The sequence below is a fragment of the Vombatus ursinus genome, unplaced genomic scaffold (assembly GCF_900497805.2).
Source record: "Vombatus ursinus unplaced genomic scaffold, bare-nosed wombat genome assembly UNPS02014821.1, whole genome shotgun sequence".
Lineage (NCBI taxonomy): Eukaryota > Metazoa > Chordata > Mammalia > Diprotodontia > Vombatidae > Vombatus > Vombatus ursinus.
Genome location: NW_020954599.1, coordinates 221816 through 239943, shown reverse-complemented (window position 1 = coordinate 239943; position 18128 = coordinate 221816).

Genomic DNA, 18128 nt, shown 5'->3' with positions numbered 1-18128 from the left:
GAGAATTCTTGACACCTCAGCCAGATTTTTTGCGCCAGATTTTTAAAAAAAAGATATATATATATGTGTACATATGTATGTGTGTGTGTTTGAGTGTATTCATGTATGTGCATATATATATTTAAATCTCAGAGACCCACATGATTGCTTGCTAATAACACTTTGGACTAGGTCTGACTTTGATTCTGGTCTAAGGGTTATATAGGATAGGATGTGGTAAGAAACAGGCCCACTGTCTGTAATATGATATAATTCTCAATTAGGGAATTTGCATTATTTTTTTCCTTTCTCCCCCCCCCCGCCCCATATTTTTCTTTTTCCTCATGTTTTGCAGCTTCTGTGTAACTGTGCTTGAGGAAACCCACAATCCATGTGACTTGCTTCCCAGCCTAGACTCTTAGACACACCAGTGGGGGCATGCAACAAGTTCACTTTGGAATCTGGTCTTTTCCGCTTATGACAGAACCTCCTTGTCCACTAACGGTGGCTAGCTTTGCTGGGCCTAATGGATGGATGCAATATACTGCTATTTCAGACCTTCCTTATATTGGAATTTAAACCAAAAAAAAATTTACAGACTCCTGTCTTCTCCTCTTTATTTCTTGAGCCTATCTAGGAACCATCATAGGGTACAGATTACCCTGGGAGAGAAGATGTGAAAAGACAGGTCGCTTACACATACCCAGCTTGTACGAGGAAGAAAAATAAAATGCTGTTTGGATCTCTGGTGTAAAATTGAATGGACATAGTATTAGTATGAAACAAACCACTGGTTACCATACCTCTGGTAATGTACTCTGTGTGGGTGACAGATACTCCCTTTAGGTTTAACTAGGTTACTGGGCTGGAACCTTCAGAACCGTCAGCCCTGGCGGGGCAGGGATCCTAGTAAACTATTGTTGCTCCTTAAGCTGTGAGAGTGACGTCAGCTACCACTTTAGGCCTGATATCTCTATTCCTTCAAATCCTTCAAGCCCGTCCCCAATAAATAAGTAAATAAAGTCAATGAAGACCTAGCAAAACCTAAAATCACAGTCTGATGGGCACATTATTCTTGGTGGTGTGATGACAACTTATGTTGTAATTGGCACCACTAAAGGATTCACCTTAAAAGAAAATGAGTTCTTTTCCAGAGTGCCTCAGACCTTTATACAAAAATTGTGATTGCAGTTTCTTGACTTTCTTACTGTTTTTATGATTCAGGAAGATGACCTCTTGGTACCAGGTGGGTTTGGGGAGGGTTGAGGGGGTGTAGAGCATGTGTGAAGATTTTCATTAGACAGAATGCAATACTTGTGAATGTAACATATAGCATTATACAAGGCCATAAAGCATTTGCTGGGGATTAAAACAAAGAAAAACTGAATGATGATCCTACCACACGCTCATCTGCTTCATTATGGTTGTTTGGGGAAGCTACTTTTCCATTCTAAATAAAGCCAGTAACATTCTTTAGTGACAAAACACTTTTTGGTGACTATAAATTACAATTTACAACATTTAGGATGTTACTAACCTTCTTAAGTGGAAAAATTATCTGCTTCTGAAGGTTGTCTAGATTAAAAGGCAGGCAGCTACCTAATGTTCATCACCAGAGAGCAAGCCCGAAGAATGCAGAATCTTGGAGGAAGGGGCTGGTGGTTGTCTTAAAATTAATTTTTTATTGAGAGCTTTTATTTTTATATCACCTTCATTTTCCAGTGTCCCTTCCTTTTCTCTCACGAAGAGATATGACTCTTCTGGGGTTTTTTTTTTTTCCCAGTTTCTGGAGAATTTTTTAAAAAATGTATCAGACCGTAGATACTGCATGGATTACATCCCAGGTTTTTACATCTTACTGCAATTTGGAAAAGGTATGGCTTTGGTCTGAGGAAAACTGCCAGCAATTTCCAAAACTAATTTCCCATGTTTAAGTTTTTAAAGATCTCACATCTATTTCAAAGAGTTCGTATGCCTCTGGTGAAAGACTTGGGCCTTTGCTTGTCTTTGTGTCACTACTATTACACTTTGAGTTGTGATTTTCCCTTACTCTTTTTTAGTGTCTCTCTATGGGGGCTTATATATCACAAACCACGTAAGAATGCCATTTGCCACTGTCACAATGATGAGCAAGACTTCATCTAGTGATCTCATTTAATTTTTCCTAAGCTTCTTGTTTTTTAAAATGTGTTTTATTAAATGAGTGAGCAATCAAACATAGACCTTTATTTTTGACTGATTAAAATTGAAGGAGGAAAGTTGTAGTCTTTGAAAAAAATGCACCTCTCGGAGCCAACTGTCTGACTGCTCAGAGAATTCCTTAATTGAATGGGAAGCCACCATACTCTTTGAGGGGAAAATGTATATGGTGGGTGGTGGACTCATTTAGAGTGGGGGTTCTTAACCTTTTTTTCCTTAGCTCATATCCTGTTGGCTTTCTGGTGAAACCTATGGAACCCTACATACTGTTCCCTACATTCATAATTCGAAGAAATTCTCAGTTTTGGTTAAAGGCTAGTGAAAATAAAGTTGTAGTTTCTTTCTCAGTTCAGTACCACCCTCCCCCAAAAAAAATCTGTCAATGGACTCCAGGTTAAGAACCCTTGCTTTAGAAATTTGGGAGATAATTTGGCACCTTGTTATGTTATATGTCGTAATTCACCTGTAACAGGTCCCTGGCCACATTTGGCTTTTCTTTGAAAGGAGCCTACCAAGTTTGCTCCATGAATGAACTGAGATGAAATGACATCAGGAATAATACTTGAGACCACCTAGATTTGCTGCCTCCTTTGTCTTTCCAAAGGCACCATCTGGACTTTCAACACTTTTGGAACGACGGGACTAATGTGCCAGTACTCGACATTAACAGTTACATGTGCTTTCCAAATGAACTCCCCTCCCCCCTCCAATTCTGAGGAAAGCATACCGTTTCATACATAGAACTCGTGCTGTTAACTCTGGCTGAATTGTGTTTGGACTCCTAGAGGGGCAAGGAACTCTTGGCTGCTGTGGCTCCAGGTGCTCACTGTGTGACCTCCCCACCTCACCTTTCAAGAGGTGCAATCCAGATTTTATCAGAAGAAAACGAATATCTTGTAAGGGTCTCCACCCTCCCTTGTATCCTTGTGATATACTTGTTGGCCTATTGCCTTTTAAAAGTGCCCCACCAGGCTCTCCTGATACTCTGATATACTGTTAATTTGGGGGACTACGGGTGAGCAGTAGAACTATTTATATGTGGTGATTTTATGAATATTTATGAAAAATACAATGTGCATGCTAATTTATCATTACTAGGTTGTTTTTCTGAAATGTGCCAAAAATCCCAAAGAGGGCTTCCTGGTGATATTTTCTCCTGTCGCCATAGGTCTTTGTGGTTTCATAGCATAAATGATGATTGCAAATCTGCTTCAGAATATATCTCAAAAGGTTTTTAGTTGAGGGAAAAGTAAACATTTCAGGAATGAACCACTGAGATACCAATAAGCCCGGAAAACAAGGAAGAGCCCATTTATTAGCTTCCAAATTTTTGTCATTTTAGAATACTACTCCAATTTCTTTGTTTGTGGACAACTTGAGATCTTCTTTGCTGCAATTATTACAAAAAATAAATTATTCCAAAGTGGTCTTTTAGAAACAGCATGGTATAGTAGCGGAATTAGGCATCAATATGTGGATTCTAGTTCCAGCCTTGCCATTGTGTGACTATGAATCACTTGGCTTCTGTGCCTCAGTTTCCTAATTTCAGGAATCAGTGAAGGGGATTGACTAGGTCAGAGGTGTCAAACAGGCAGTCAGGAGCTGCCAGAATCAGATTAAAGTGTAATTGGGAAATAATTAACAAAATAAAACTACACTAGGACATAGTGTTAATATGTGATTTTCTAAGTCAATGTGGCACCAGCATGGATCCTTATGTATGGTGTATGGGGCCCCATTTCTTTTTGGGTTTGGCATCATTGTTCTAGATCTCTAAAGTCTTTTAAGTTCTGTTGTTCTGGCAGATCTTTGATTTCCTTTAGGTTAGAAATAATGACTTGGTTTTAGTTTAGTGGGACCTAATGTGAGATTTTTATCATGCTCTATATATCTGTTACGTTGTCAAAATCACCTTTTATGTTTTCCTGGCTCTCCTTTTGCTACATAAAATATGTCCTTTTTTTGGTTTGGAAGAGTATATGCTGGATGTTTGAAGTTCATTTCACTTAATTATCTGGCTTTAATAACATTTTCCTTCTGAAGACTTTTTTTCCTGCAAGAAATGTTATTTTTAGTCTTGTACACATTAGGAACCATTCTTTCAAATACACAACATAGACATAAATTCAGTGCTCTTTTATGAGCACATAGCAAATAATGACTGTGGCTATTTTTGCATAAAAAATTTAAATTCAAAATTTTTACTCTTAGAAGATTTTACAACGTTACAACATGACCCTCCGTTTCTCTTTTTGCATAAGTGGTAATGAGAATGCTTCCATAAACATCTACAACTGGGTCTTTCAGTTTCTCAGTGAACTAGTGTTGGCTGTGATCGAAATCAACAGATGTTCCATCTTAGAATTAATAATAGACATCTTTGGATATGAAATGACCTTTTCATTCCTGAGACTTGTTTGAAATGCAAAAAATGAGAAGTTTGTATTACAAGAAGGTCCTTGAGACCTTCTTCGTCAATTGTCTCAATCTCTGTTCCAATTATTACGTCTACTCCCTTAAAAACTAGCATTTGTTACTGTAATATTTAAACAACTGAGAAATTATTTTCAAATTTGATTTTGTGATGTTAACCTGGTTGAATTCATTTATATGCTCATCTATGCTTCAGGGAGTTTTTCTACTTGGCTTGGTTTTTCTTTGTTGTTCCAAAATGAAATGAGATGATAAATGAATGCATTAATTGAACCTTTTATCACTAGGGAGAAAAGAGACTAAACAGGTACAAAAAGACTTTTTTTCTCAGATATAGAGAAATGAGGATTGGCAGGGTGGTTTATTTTTTAAGCAAGATTTTGCCTTAATATCTTGTGCAACAAATCTTACTACTGTGATGGTTGAGGATTCAACAGTATGTTTGACATAAACTGGAGGTAGTTTACCAATTTATATTCCCAGTCCTTCATACAGAAACAGCTTTTTATATGTATAGATACATGTATATATTGTGTGTATATGTATATATGCACAGATACATGTAGATTCTTTTTTCAACAAATGTCATTATAATCAGTTTTTGTCATTATAATCAGTTTTTATAAAAGTGAGCATTTCCATGTCCATCCTGACCGATGGCCCATTTGCTGATACAGATATAGCAAATTCCATTGGACAAGAAACCCCATGTGACATGTCACTTGTCCAAGTAGCCAACATCATTTGACAGGGTTGTGCATTCTGATATTTATGTATGTTGATCATCAATGTTCTGTACGTTGTTAAGTACTCAATAAAATTTGATGTTTTTCAAAAGGTGTTGGGTGATTGGGGTTGATATATGGAATCGTAACCCTGGAGTTGGAGGAGAGATTATCTAGTCCATTTCCTGCCCCTAGATGAGGAAACTGAGGTCCTGTAAGGTTCTATTGCCCAAAGCAGTAAGGCAGGATTTGAACCCAGGTTCTTGAATATGTGTTTCCTGACCATATTGCCAAATTACCCATAATGATTTACTTTAAGAGAGGATTAACAATGAGTGACATCTTAATTTGACCAAGGCTATCAACTGAACAATTGTCTGAATACTGACCCAAAGGATCCATTTTTGCTATAAATGGTCTCCAGCGCAAAGTATTTTGGATGTAAGGGGGATACTTGGTACCTTCCTGGGCCAAGGAAGAGTTCAGAGACTTAAGGGAAAACGAATTATTGTACTTGAATTACCAACTGAGCTTGGAATATAGTGAATTCCTATTATTTTAGGAGCCAATATCCGGGTATCACCTTTTCTGTGTTATCACCTCTTCTGTTTCACACACAGACAAACACACACAGACACACACACACACACACCCCATATATAATGTGTATACACATATACATTCCCTCCCCAAATCAAAGTGTTCTGAAAACCATATCAATCTAAGAATATTATTTAATTTTTAAATTGTTATAGAAGAAGGGATGGAGACATAGCATGCTATTTTGGAAAGCTACAACGTTTGTGTGAAATGTTGGCAAATCTATGAACAGTATACCCCTTCTGTTTACTTTAGCAATAGACTTTCATGCTAATGGGATTAGAGTTAGACAGTGATGCAATGGATTTCTCTCCCACCTAAAGTGGGATAATGTATACTGTTTATTTTAGCAATCTGTACACAGAAACACACCTGTCTTCAGATAGTCATTCCAGCTATTTACAGCTATTTAACTATTGAAAGGTATTTCCCTTCTTAGAAAGGTAAGGGAGCTATATGCTGTCAGATTATTGATTAGTTTTTCAGAATTGATTTTTTTCTCGATTCCTTTATACTTATTGTAAATACATACAAATTTATTTCTTATAATAAATATCCAAATATACTTATTTATATTTATTGTTATAAGGGATGGCTAGTGGGGTAGGGAAAAGATATATTCAGAAATGAAAGTAATATAAAAGTAAGAGGATTATGGGAAGATTGTGGTGTGCTAGAACCCAGAAACCCCTCGCAAAGGCACTCCATCAGGCTTAGAGAGGCCCCACTTTACTAGGCCATAGGAGGAATTACCTCTAAACTCTGCCCGAGTCCTGTAAGTATCCTGGGATAGACAAGCTGGGGCAGGTTGAGAACAAAGCAGGAAAGAACAGAGTGTAGGCCACCGTTGAACTCCATAGTGCCTAAGCTCAGCCAATCCTTAACCTTTCTCCAAGTTCTGTAGCAGCAGGAGAGCTACCTGGAACATTTTTTCAGTCCAGGGGGCCCTCTCCAACCAAACCAAATCACACCAGAGCCCAAACCGTTGGCTGGCTGCCTGAGCCGGGCTCAGGAAGAATCACACTCGACCAGTTCTGGGCAGGTCCAGCACTTCTGGAGAGAGAGCCTGAGGCTAGTGTTAGCCTTTCAGGGCCATATCCCAGCCCTAGCATAGCACAGAGCAACCACGGGGCATTTCTGCCGGATCCAGTGGGGCACCAGTGGTAAGAAGCCAGCTGATCATAATAATAGCTAACATTTGTAAAGCACTTACTGTGCACTGGGCACTATGCTAAATACAATTATTATGAATTTGATTCTCACATCAACCCTGGGAGTTAGATGCTATTATTATTCCCATTTTACAGATGGGGAAACTAAATCAAACATTTTCCCCTGGCTTGCCAGGGTCACAAAGCTAGTGTCTGAGGTCAACTTTAAACTAGGGTCTCTTGGACTGCGGGCCAGCGTTCTATTCAGCTAGCTACCACCTAGCTACCTACGGCCCTAGGCCAAGTCCAACCTGAACAGGTGCCTGAAGCCTGTGAGGAGCCTAGCAAGAGCCCTGTAACAAGCAGGAGCCTCCAGAAAGATCCCTGGAGTCACTTGAAGGAGGGAACTAGTCTGGCTCACTGTTCACAGGGCCCAGCAGGCAATAAGAGAAGGTCAAACCCACACCATGCAGTTGTGGAGTTTGACACCCCTTCTCCTCCATGATCAAACCAAGAAAACTATGGCCACCACAATGAAATACTGTGGTTTGAGAGATACTCTGGGGATAGACCCCAAAGAAGACAGTAATCCCATGGCAAATCCAGGTAAAGCTTCAAAGGAAAAACACTCTCTGGCCCCAGGAACTGCAGGAGTACCTGGAGGAAATGGAACAAGAGATTTCAGAATGGAAAAGCTAGGGAAGAAAGAATTGCAAGGAAAATTGACCCCTTCAAAGATTTCTCTAGGGGTTTCTATACCTTTTTTTACATTTTGTAGGTATCAGGACAGCACTCAGGCTGTTTATCTTTCATCCCTCACTCTCCTTAGGTGACATTCATTATTAAAACAGTTTAAAGAGCTCACTGTCTCTTCCTCAATTTTACTTTTAACCGCAGCACATATGAATCTTAACTCGTAGGCAGACCCTTCAACGAAGCCGCAGGAAACAAGCGTTTTGTCATACTTTGTCTCGGTGATTCCGTTGGGGTGGTCAAACATTAGGTTACGGAGTTTGCGTTTCTGGATGGAAAAAAATCACAAGAAACTAAAGCATTCATGGTGAGCCAGCTTGGGGAGTGAGGAGGAGAGTAGGAAATAATAGATTTGGCTTTTGAAAGTCCTGAACATTAACTCCTGAGTGCTTAGGTACCTTGTTACAATGACATTTGCCATAAACTGGAACTCAGTCTATGGAACACGTGCAGGGGATTCAGTTACCCAAGTATCTTATAAACCATTTTCACCCATTAGTCCCATGGCAAATGGTGATCTTCTGGTATAACTGTGTACACGCCACCAGAAGAAATAGTTGAGCTGGACAGTACATGTTTGTTGCGTGAGGCTTACTTCCTGGTCCCAGAATCTCAATTTCCTGATAATTACAAAAACCTAGGTACATCAAAAACCTGGAAAGCTGTAACCATCATTATTTTCAACTTTTTATATTTCTCCCCCCAGCAAATTTATTAATAAAGAGTAGTTAGTTAATACAGTTTTCCCTCCCTGATTTGTATCTTTTTTCCCTATCTGCCTTTTGATAATGGAAAAGTTTCCCCATTTCTTATCCCAGTATGAACATTTTTTCCTCTTAATTTGAAACAAAACAAAACACTGATACCAGCAAAGCCCATTCTAGTCGAAATGTACATTGTTCTTACCAGTTCAAACCAAAGATTAAATGAAAACAGACACTGACTCCCTGTTCCTTTATGAGATGAGGAAATACTTCTGCATCTCCCTCTTTGACTACTTCCTGCTTTATCTCTGCCTCCTAATCTCTTCAGAGGTTCTAAACAGGAGATCCAATAGACCCTCACCGTGATTTCAGGGGCCCTGTGAACTTGGATGGGAAAAGAATACATCTTTATTTTCATTAAGTTCTAACTGAAATTTCTCCTTTCCTTCAATTATGAATACAGGCAACAAAAATGATTCTGAGAAGGGATTTATTGGCTCACTAGACTATCAGCAGTCAAATTTTATGTTTTTAATTTTATTTGATTACTATTATTTGCCCACTGATGGTTGATGGTCAACATTTATTGAGCACCTACTATGTTCCAGGCACTTTGTTAAGATTCAAAGAAAAGCTAGATGGACCCTGCTCCCCCAAAGTTCATGGTCTAATGGTGTCTATGACACAGCAAGGGTGATAGTGCAGACATGTTGGGGCTCCCTAATGCAATGGCTCCCTATGGCAATGGGTTAAAACTGTAAGGCCCAAAAATACAGAATGAAGACAAAGTGGTGCAAAATGAAACAAACAGAACCAAGAAAACAACATACATAACCTATACTACCATGCCTCGAAAAAAACCCAATAGCAACAAAGCAAAACTGAATGTTGTGTAATGATAATGACCAAGGTTGGTCCCAAAGAAGAAAGGAGAAAATGCACGTTCCTTCTTTGGAGAGGTGGGGTACTAAGGGCAAGAGTCATGACATGTATTGCTGTGCTCAGTCATGTTGGCTAGTTTTGCTGAAACTAGTTAGCTTTTTTCCTCTATTCTTACAAGAGGTGGCTCTCTTGGAAGGTGAGGCAGAAGGGATATATTTAGAAATGAAGGCGATGTAAGAACAGAAGCCATTGATACACGTTGTTTTTTTCTTTAAAAAATTAATTTTTAGCATTTTTTTCAAGTGCCAAATTCTCTCCTTTCTGTTCCTCCCCCACCCACTGAGAAAGCAAGCAATATATGCATTGCTTTTTTTCTTTACTTTAACCTAGGTGTAGCCCAGCAAGCAATAATGAGGAGTTAGGCAGGCTCTGATAGCCCTAAGTTATATAATGTTTATGGAGGCTGGAGATGGCAGTCACCTTAGTCCTAATTCTAAAGTGAGGAAGTTCCATCAGATTTTAGGCTATTCTGTTTTGGCATGTGGCGCACATGAGACTCCTACTCAGAGCACCAAGTTTGAATTCTAGGGAATTCAAATGAGCCAAGGCCCAGAAGAGCTGTGCACAATCCCAAAGGCCTCAAGATGAAGCTGCTATCCACCTCCAGACAAAGAACTGACGTTGTTTGTATACAGCCTGAAGCATGCTATTTTTCACTTTCTTTCATTTGAGTCTTCTTGAACAAAATGACTGATATGGAAATGTTTTACATAATTGAACATGTATAACCTATGTCGGATTGCTTACAGTTTCAGGTAGGAAGGAGGGAGGGAGAGAATTTGGAATTCAAAATTTTTTTTTGGTTATTTTTTTCTTGTTATTTTTTTTTTGGTGAGGGCAATTGGGGTTAAGTGACCAGAACTCAAAATTTGAAAAAAAGATTGTTAAAATTGTTTTTACAAGTAATTGGGAAAAATAAAATATTAAATTAATAATTAAAAATAAAATATTATCTATATATGTGTAATTGGGAAATTGGGTATTGGTTAATTTTGCTGAAACTAGTTAGTTTTGGGAATTGAGAAAAATAAAATATTAAATTAATAATTAAAAATAAATCACATTATCTAATATATCATATTACATGTTAAATAATTTGTTCTACATTAACATTTAAACACTAATGAACCCAAATAGGCATACATTTAAGATCATTTACACGTTTAAATGCATTTCTGTGTGCATTATGTTCATAACCACTTAAATTGTTCTCATTCTTACTTTCAATTCATCTCGATATTTGTATATACTTTTTTTTTTTTTGCAGACAATCAATGGGCATACTGTTCTGGTTTGTTTTCTTTGCTCATATTACTTAAATTAGTCTTTCCAAATTTCTTTATATTGTTCATGTTTATCATTTTTGATGGCATTGTTGTTAATATTTCATATCATTGCTAAATGATTTTATTCAGCCCTTTAGCATTTGACATATAAATTGTTTACAAATCTTTGTGATTACAAATAATGTTGTTACATATATTTTTGAACTTATATCTCTTTAGGAAATCACTCAGGGCCCAAAACCACAAATGAGATCATTGGGTCAAAAGTTAAGCTGATTTTTGTGACTTGTGTACTGCTGGATTGCCTGCCTAAGAGATTCTGCCACTTTGGAATCCTGTCGATAGTTTATCTTTTAGCACCTGCTTCTCCATAGTCCGTCCGCATTGAGTTTTGTCACTTATTATTATTTTTTGCCAGTATGATGTTGTGAAATGGGTCCTCTCTTCTTCTTCTCTCTCTCACTCTCTGTCTCCCTCTCTCTCTCTTTCTGTTACTATTACTACCTAACTCCTAATTCTCCATATTCCCCTCCCCACCACGTGGGGAAAAGTGTTTTTTAAACATAAAGCATTTAAAACATAAAACATTTAAACATTAAAAAGTTTTTAAACCCTTTTTTTGTAATAAAAAAAACAATTCCACACATTGATCATGTCCTAAAATGTTTGTTTCATTTTGTACCTCTCATCAGTCATTTCTCTGTCAAGAGGTGAATACCATGCTTCATCACCGATCTTTGCGTTGGCCAGAGTTTTTTAAGTCTTTGAAAGTTGTTTGCATTTACAATGTTGTAGTCATTGCATAAATTGTTCTCCTGGTTCTGCTTATATTACTGTAAAACAGTTCATACAAGTCTTCCCAGGTTTTTCTAGATCTGTCCCTTTTGTCACTTATGGTACAGTAATATTCTTAAGTGAATCTTTTATCTCATGGAATGCCAATAACTGTGGTTTGTTTTTGTTTTTTTTCTGTGTAAGACCAGTTTATCACCCTAGTATATACTTAAATTTTTTTTTTTTTTTTGAGGAGAGTCCTTCCACCCTTCTGTTACAATTTCATCTAGCCTCCAGGCAGGAATCTTCTTATCCAGGACATCATCTGCTAGCCTCACCCCATCCTCTTGATCTTGTTTCCTGCCTACAGTACAAAATTCAGGGATCCTGAGTGATCATCTCTGTGGTGTTTCCTTGGTGCCTGCTCCTTGTTCCTTACAAAACAATTCAGAAAATATTTTCTTATCAATGGTCCAGATTACCTCCACATGATTTGAAGACAGAGTAATCTTCTATTAGTGCCATGTTGGCTCTTTATCTAAAACTTTGAATAAATTTTAGTCCTGAAGGGCTCTCTATCTTTGGTTGGCATGTGAATGCCTCTGCACAGTTGCATGTCTGAAGTCATGTGCTAACCTTGGACTAAGGCTGATGGAGACCTCGCACTAAAGCTGTTCTCCATTGGCACCTGTCCTCTTCCCTACCTTGTGAGTGGGAATAAAGTTTTGTTCAATGCTCTCCCTTCATGGTTCTGCTGTTCATCTGGACCATTCCCTCCCTCTTTGTACTACATTCTGCTTCTGACACATACTGGCTTCATGATTTTGAACAAGTTATTTAATCTTTCAATGTTCTAGGCAATGCTCTAAGACTGTACATTGCAGACAAGATGCCAGCTTGTGTTGGTAGGGAGAATTTCCTCACCTTGGAGGTCCCTATACCAATGAAATCACAGACCCAGTCTCTATCCCTTTCTATTTGATGACATGCAATTTTGCTTCTTTCTTGACTTTAAGAACTGTTTCTTTGTGTTTATTATTTTGAAATCTGATAATTATGTGTTGGATAAATCTAATATTGAGCGTTAGATCAATTGGGATCCCAAAGGACTTAGGTTTTAAAACCCTAGAGATTCTAGTTTTGAAATTTTCATGTTGGAATTCTATAATTTGCCTCCCCTCCCCCACTGATCAAACTATTGATAAACATTTATTGGGGTAGCTAGGTGGCATAGTGCATTAAGTCCCAGGCCTGAAGTTAGGAAGACTCATCTTTGTGAGTTCAAATATGGCCTCAGACACTTACTAGCTGTGTGACCCTGGACAAGTCTCTTAACCCTATTTGCCTCAGTTTTCTCATCTGTAAAATGAACTGGAGCAGGAATTAGCAAACCATCCCAGTATCTTTGACAAGAAAACCCTAAATGGGATCAAGGACGGTCAGACACAACCGAAAAACCACAACAAGCATTTATTGAGTACTTATGTGCCAGGTACTTATGATATGATGCCTATCATTGTCCATTCTGGGAAATTTAATCCAACCATTCATACTAATAATCACATACTTCATCTAATGTAGTTATTAAAAATTTAAAAAAAACCAAATACTTTGGGATCCTGATCTAATGTTCAACATTGTATTTGTCTTTCAAGCCTTTATATACTAAGTTCTGTGACAACTTGGGCTTTGACTTTATTCTGTTTTCCAATAGATTTTTTTTTTTTTTGGAGGCAATCAGGGCCAAGTGACTGTACCACCTGACTACCCCCATTCAATAGATTTTTGCATGATTTCATTTATTCTTTGTGACTTTTTCATTGACTTTTAAAAATTTATTATGTTGCTTTTCATTTCTGTAAATCGTTTCTCTCCTATATCTCGTTTTTATTTGCTTGAATTATAATCATCCTTTAATGCATTTGTTATACAATTTAGTTTATCTTCTGGTGTTTCTTCCATTTCTTCTGCTGCAGAATTAACTATATTATTCATTTACATATTAATTTTAATAATTATTTTATTAATTTTGTCACAGTTCTTTTGTTTCAGGATTTTTTTAATTGACTTGGGAGTTTCTGACTTGTTCATTATGTATTAGATGAGCCCCACTTTCCCCTTTGCTGTTTCTATGTATTTTTTCTTTCTCTTTAACATCTTCAGGCAAGTGACTACTGTGTGACCCACAGTAGATTAACCTGGTCCCTTCCTACCTTTCCAGTCTTCTGACATCCTCCTCTTCTTCACATAATCTGTGGTCCCGTGCATGGAACAGTCCTTGCTGTTTCTAATATATGTCACTCCATCAATCTACTCTGCATTTTCACTGGCTGCCCCCATGCCTGGACCTCTCTCCCTCTATCTTTGCCTTCTGGCTTCCCCGGTCCCCTTTATGTATCAGCTAAAATCTCACCACCTGTAAGAAGCCTTTCGCAGTCCCCCTTAGTGCCACTGTCTTCCTCTGCGGATTTTATGTCCAATTGACTTGTATGTATCTTGTTTGCTTGTACGCTTCCACTCTGCATTAGACAGTGAGGTCTTTAAGAACAGGGGCTGTTTTTGCCTTCTTTGTATCCCCATACTTAGCACAGTGCCTGGCACGTGGTAGGCACTTGCCAAATGCTTGTTGACTGACTGGGTTCTCTTGCCCCATCCTAGTAGGGGTTGGGGGTGGAGGCACAATAGGTAAGCTACTGCCAGATATTGCAGTCCTGATCTCTACTGCTGGGACTGTTCTCTGGGCACTTGTAGGCTCTCTGTAGGATGGCTAGCTCCTTAGGGCTTCTTCCCCGTGGTGGCTTTCACTCTTTCTGCCTTCATCAGGAGAGGGAGATGGCAACAGCAGCTCTGGGTCCTCTCTTCTTGGGGGAGAACATGGCCATGGTGACTCCGTTCTGTCTTCCCATCAATCCGTCTCTTACCTAGCTCCCAAGTGAGATTTAGAGGGTTCCCTCTTTGCCACTCTTGCCAGGGGACATCGTGGGAAGGAGGAGCATGAAGCAAAAATTAATGGCAGAGGTGAGGTGCCTTCTTGTCGTCTACGGCCAGGCTTTGGAGGAAAAAACAGCAGCCTTTGCTGTCTTTCACCTTTGACCCTGGGCAACACAGCAGGGGCAGCTATTACAATCCTTCGGCCTTCCTTTGTGGATACTTATCGCTATGCTCAGGAAGGCCACAATAACAGCCCCTGAGGATCATGTCCCACTACTGAATTGGTTCCAGGTGGTTATCAATGGAGAAGCCATTTCTTGTTAGAAATTTTCTGAAGACTTGGTTGACTATTAGGCACAGTTCACTGACAACTCTAGATTTAGTCCAAACTTTACCCTGGGTCAAAAGAAATTAGACCTAAAAAAACTATGCAAGGTCAGTCTGACCAGAACTTGGCAGTCAGTACACAATCTACAATATGTCCCTCCTTTCAGCAGAAATTTTTTTTGGCAATCCTATTTATTTATTTGTAAATAGTATTTTATTCTTTCCAATTACATCTAAAGATAGTTTTCAACATTCATTTTTTAAATAAGATTTTGAGTTCCAAAATTTTCTCCCTCCCTTCCTCCATCCTCCCTTCCCTCTCCCCAAGATATCAAGCAATCTGACATAGGTTATACCAGTGCAATCATGTCAGATATATTTCCACATTAATCATGTTGCAAAAGAGAAATCAGAACAAAAGGGAAAAACTGTGAGAAAGAAAAAAAAAAAGGAAATAGTACACCTCGATCTGCATTCAGACTATAGTTTTTTCTCTGGATGTGGTTAGCATTTTCCATCATGAGTCTTTTGGAATTATCTTAGATCACTGTATTACTGAGAAGAGCTAAGTCTATCAAAGTCAGTCATTGCACAATGTTCAGCAGAAAATGATTGGTCCTTGAAGAAGACATCTAAACAAACTATGGGAAAATCCACATGATGTGATGCAGAGTGAAGTGAGCGGAACCAGAATAATTTATTCAAAGACAATACTGTAAAGTCAAATGACTTTGGAAGACTTAGGATCTCTGATCATTAAAATCATCCATGACTGGAGATGACTCAAGATAAAATAGGCTGCCCACCTCTGGATAGAGAGATGATGGACTCAGAATAGAGACAGACATTTTTTGAGTATGATTAACACAGGAATTTGTTTTGACTACACGTTTCTTACAGGGATTTCATCTTGCTTTGTTCATGGCAGATGTGAGGGGGAGGTGGACCTTCAAAAAAAATATTAATTATGAAGACAAAAAAGATGTGACAGGAATATAATAATCTTTTGTACAGTTATTTAGCTTGTAATGGAGGAGTAACAAATGTTTGCAGGGACAGATTGAAATGGAGACCACAGAGAATGCTTCTATATTAATATCCCTACCACTGGAAAATGGTGGTACCCGGTCAGTCAATAAACATTTATTAAACACCAAGTGTTGCCAGGCACTGTCCTAAACACTGTGATGAATGAAAAGTCAGAGAGATATAATTTCTGGGTAATTAATAATCAATTGATTAATTATGATTAACAAATAATTAACAGAAAATCAGTGATTTCCTCTCGTAAATCAAAGACACCCCTGGGGGAGCCACTGAATGTTTAAATTCCTTGGAGAGTTAGTCTTCCTGATAGGCAGAAATCAACTCTGACTGGTTATTATGAGAGGGGGGCTTATTCTAATAAGGGGTTCACGTCACTCTTGGGACAGACTTCTCCACATACAGATCATTCTGCCTCTAGCAATCTATACAAAAGCATCTGTCCTCACTCAGACCATTGTAGTTAAACAATGGGCTCGAATTCACCTAGATAAGATGGTTTTTATCCTTTAATCAGAACTAAATTTTTCCAGTTGGGTGGGGTTCTGCCCAAGATTGAACCCAATCTCATCATCAGCCCTGTCCTTCTGCAGCTGCCTTGTCTTAGTAACTAAATGAGGAAATAGGGGGAAAAAAAACCTGGATTCCTTTCCCCTCCCCAATATTCACTGGTTATCAATAATCATTTCTCTCAGCACTAGGGATACAAAGAAAGGAAAAAAATAGTCCCTGGAAATAACCCACTTTAGAGTGAAGGGACTAGAAGAGTGTGTGTGTGTGTGAGGCAGACAAACCAGCAGCCTATGGCAATAGTTCAGGCCATGAGGGCCTGCACCAACGTGGAGGGAAGAAGGTACATTTGAGAGAGGTTATGAAGGTATAAATTGACATCCCTTGGCAACAGCTTGGATGTGTGTGGGGGTGAGGGTGAGGAATCCAGGATCACATCTAAATTGTGAGCCTGGAAGACTGGGAGGTTGGTGGTATGTAACCTGAAGTTTGGAAAAAACATATAATATAAAACTGAAACAGAAGAGAACTTAGATGGGCTATTTATGGTATTACTGTTAAGTAATATAATAAAGCAGACTTGTATGCTTTATTTTTTTTGTTGAGGCAACTGGGGTTAAGTGACTTGTTCAGGGTCACACAGCTAGTAAGTGTCAAGTGTCTGAGGCTGGATTTGAACTCACGTCCAGAGCTCTATCAACTGCACCACCTAGCTGCCCCTCAATAATTTTCTTTTTTCGGCTAGACAATGGGGTTAGGTGACTTGCCCAGCGTCACACAGCTAATGCCAAATTTGAACTCAGGTCCTCCTGAGTCCAGGACCAGTGCTCTATCCACTGTGCCACTTAGCTGCCCCCATGCATTTTTCTGCTTTGGAGAGCTCCATGTGCACTTGTGACCTTATTCTTTCTCAAGGCAGCTTTTTCTGTGTTCCTCACACAAACCACTCAATCTCCCATCTCCACACCTTTGCACTGATCATTCCCCATTCCTAGAATGCACTCCCTTGTCATCTCTAACTTGTAGAATCCCTCTCCTCTTTCATGGTATAGTTCTAGCATTTCTACTTAATGCTATCCTGATCCCCTGGAAGCTAGCACCCTCTATCCCTCAAATTTATTCTGTATATACTTATATATGGATGCTTTCTCCCCCAATAGAACATAAGCTCTGTAAGAAGAGGGATTGTTTCTGTGTTTGAATCTCCAGTGTCTAGCAATACCTCACATATACAAAGTACTTTTTGATTGCTTGATCTCTGAACTTGAGTTTGCCAGAGGACCTAAATACTTATAGCTCTCTGCCGAACCAGGAGATTCAACTCTAGCAAAACTGATTCAGCAGGACCTTGGGAAAGGTATTTTTTTATTACTGGTCCATCCTGTGTTTACCTTAGCCCTCTCATGAACCACAACCTTGTTAACTGACATCCTTAATGTATTTTATATGTGACTGTGGTGTGTATAAATAAAATGCATTTTAAAAAATGTTAACTGATCTTTTATTTTTATGCCAGAAGTTGTTAAAGCTAAGTTCTTAGTAGAAAATTAATGATTCAATTGAGCTAATTTTTATTTTCATGAATGATTTGCACATTTGCCTTTGTACTAAAACTCTTCCCATAGAACCAATATTTGTTTTGATTCGGTGTACTTGAAAAAACAAAAAGGCCAAATCAAGTTTGTGAGCCTTGAGAAACACGTATATAAGAAACAGTCATCGGGAACAGTTTTAATGGGTCTAGCGGAAAATGTCACCCCAAATTTTAAA